Source organism: Pseudophryne corroboree, chromosome 5, assembly GCF_028390025.1.
Source record: "Pseudophryne corroboree isolate aPseCor3 chromosome 5, aPseCor3.hap2, whole genome shotgun sequence".
NCBI lineage: Eukaryota > Metazoa > Chordata > Amphibia > Anura > Myobatrachidae > Pseudophryne > Pseudophryne corroboree.
In genome coordinates, this window is record NC_086448.1 from 469,956,360 (window position 1) to 469,959,957 (window position 3,598).

At 38.5% G+C, this 3,598-nt stretch overlaps 1 pseudogene; it reads left to right on the top strand.

Annotated features, from left to right (window-relative positions):
- The first annotated feature begins 1,382 nt into the window (after positions 1–1,382).
- On the top strand, positions 1,383–1,501 carry LOC134929895 (5S ribosomal RNA; annotated as a pseudogene).
- The last annotated feature ends 2,097 nt before the right edge of the window (positions 1,502–3,598 follow it).

A 3,598-nucleotide genomic window follows, 5' to 3' on the forward strand; every position in this document is an offset into this window, starting at 1 on the left:
GATGGCGCTTCAGGTTTCCTAATAGCTATTCTTGGCTTGCCCATATTCCCTCTAACATAGCACCTTCATATCCCACTATCAAGATGGCATTTAAGGCTTCTTATGTTCATGCTGATGTTTTAAGCCTATATGGTACATAACATTAAGCTGACAACATCCGTCAGCAGCGGCGGGCGGGAGCGGCAACATAGCACTCCCGCCCACCGCACCAGCTCTCTGACCATAACCATTGGTTGATCTACTTAGTGTAGCTGCTTTTAAAATCCCGTCCCCCACTGACCCCTCCGAACCCTTAAGTGAACAAGCCCTGATGGCCGAAACGCATCTCCAAGGGGGGGGGGGGTCGGCACATGGAGTGATCTCTTTGCACCACCTTTACTCACCTGATGATGCACTGATTTGCTGAACTGTCCTCTTGGTTGGAGTTCCGTAAGCCCCATCTGTTGAGTGGTTATTTCCCACAGACAGTAACATTTTATCTGCAGTCAGCCAGACTTGTATCCATAGAATTTCTATATCAGAGCTAATAACAATTTTTCCATGTGAAGATTGCTCTTTGATACAGGCTGCAAGTGTAATCTCCAACAGAGGCCAGGGCACTGTTACTTATTCTTCTTTTGCCATAACCTGTATGACTCCCAGCACCTGTAAGACATTCTTGTGTCAGGAATATTTGCATCTGCAAAAAGGCTGTTTTATTTTCTAATTGAGGGAATGATTCAGTCACGCTGGTCTATTTACAGCAAAGCTCAATTCTTAATTGAGGCCCGGACATTGTTCCACAATTTATATGATTCTTAGCACCTGGTAGATACTTTTGTGTCAAGATTATTAGAACTCGCAGATAGGCTGTTCCAATATCAATTTAAGCAATTATTCGGTCACACTGGTTCATCTACAGTAATATTCTGTGCTAATTCTTGACTTTCTGACATTTAATTAATATGTTGGCTCAGACGGCTTAATATGTAGAAAATATATACACACGCATACATTTTTTGCTGTGAGAATACATTTTGCATAGATTTTTATCACCGTCAATAACAACATATCATGTCAGGAGTATAATAATTTTTATTGTGACTGTTACATTGTCCAGAATTCATTTTATGTGGATACAATACCTATTTCTGTCCTGGAATGTTAATACATTAATTTACTCTCTGCCCTTCTAACCAAAAATTTTCGTGGACTCTCATCCACGATCCACAGAGCACAGTACCATGGATGTGGGAACTGTTGAACCGTGCCTAACGTGGAAAGCAGATCCACATATTTTCACACACTTTACTTATTCATTCTTCTTTCCTTTCTCCTAATTATTTCCTACTTTACAATTTCTTATATAGGTGCACTCTCATTGGTGTACAGATTGCATAATCCTCTACTATCATACCACGCTGCCAATGCCCTTTCTCATCCGTTCTTGGAAGTTAAACAGCGTTGGGCTGGGCTAGTACCAGGAGAGGAGACTGCCTGTGAATACCTGGTGTTGTAGAGTAGGAATTATTTTCCTCTCTATGTGAGAAGGGACACCAACAGCAGTATCACCACTAACTCTATCCAGTACTTTCTTATCCTCCTCTTTATCTAATCTGTGTCCTTTGCAGTTCAACACCTCATTTTTTATTTACAAATGTGGTATCTGTCAACAATTCAGGTGTCCAAATATTGGTGACCATCGAATATTATATAATAACTTAATATAAGTTGTCATAGTGGAACGTATCCGTAACAATTTTTGACCACTCCTCGGTCCCATCAAAATACAGAAACTCTGTACTGGTCAGGGGAAATGGGGGTATGACAAACTAGTGTCTACAACCTTTCCAATTACTCTTTGGAGAAAGAGACCAGAACATTTTAAAAATTTTCAATTCTTTATTACTTATGGATCATTTAGATGGGTAATTATGTTTTAAACAATACTAATAAAAGTTATGTTTTAAATATTCCTCAATATATAATATAGGAATTTTTCTTCCTTGTACAAGAGTGTGCCCACACAAGAGCCTTCTTTCTTTCCCATTGTTAATCTGTATACTGGAGTATGACATGAAACGCTCTGCCCTACCTACCTCACTTCACTGAAACACACATACAGTATATACAGGCAGGGTTATATAAAGAGTCACACATACAGATATACATGTTGGGTTGTGTATAGAGACACAAAAATACATACAGACAGACATACATACAGTACATACATACATACATACATACATATATACATGCAGGCAAACATAGGTCCTAATTCAGACCTGATCTGAGTAGCAATTTTTTTCTCTAATGGGCACAACCATGTGCACTGTGTGTGGGGGGAAGATATAACATGTGCAGAGAGAATTAGATTTGGGTGGCTTGTGTTCAAACTGTAGTCTAAATTGCAGGTTTTTATTTTTGAAAATATATTTATTTGGTTTTTCACAATACAGAAAACAAAGATACAGGCATATTATACAATGACAAAAATGCAGTATGGTACCATCTAAACTAAAAGGAAGACTACCTATAGGAGACAAAACAACACCTGTGTAGCAAAAGAGCAATATAATGGGTGTTAGGCTCCCATAGATAGAAAGGCTCAAATTAATAATAGCAGAAAACAAGACTCGTAGGCAGACCTTCAACCGAATATCTGAATATACCTGTATAGAAATTGTGCAATAAAAGAACAATAAAACATAGAAATCAACCAAAAGAGAGATAAGAAAGAAGAGGGACAAACTAAGAAGGGAAGAAAGGGGTAGGGAGCGGAGTCAATGTCGATGGAATACATAGGGATATCATCCCATGACAAACTTAAAACAGAACCCGGATAAAAATTGAGAAATATGAACATATACAAACAGTTGCAGTTCACTTAAACATATTAAGGTTCATTAGCAATACGGCATAATAAAAACCATCTAGTTGAGTCAAACAAAGATAATATATGTTGCTGGTGAGAAGGGTCCAGAGATTCTATAAATGGGCCCCATTTTTTGTAAAAGCGTATAACATTGCATTCCACATTAGGCATAGTGGACTGGCGCTCTAAGTATAAAGTGCGAGTAAGGCGTGTGCGCAATGTATCAAGCCTAGGGGGTCTTTAACAATCCAGTTAGTGAGAATAAACTTTTTCCCCAGAGTTAGAATCACATACAATAACGTACTAAGATGTTTCTTATGTATCGAAATGCCCCAGTCATTAAAGATCAGGCCAAGCATAGCTTTTCAATTCAGTTTTAACTTAAGCTGATATGTGGAATTGGTAAACCACAACACCTTGTACCAGAATTTCTTTATTTTTGGGCAGTTCCAAAACCAATGTAAAAACAAAGCATTAGAAGCCCCCCCATTTCTGGCAGTTCCCAGACTCTGAAGAGACCATATGTTTTTGTTGGCCTGGCGTAATGTAGGTTCAAACAAAGAGGAGGAAGGGGGGTGTGTATAAATTTAACATGTGTTTCCTGGAGTTGTGTCGAATGGAGTGCCTTGAGAATATTAGTAAAATTACCGGTCAATTCCGCATGAGTAGTGGGAGAAAGATAATCCTTTTCCCAACTCCTGATAGTCAATGCCCAAAGCTTTGTTTCAAATCCAGTTAGAATAT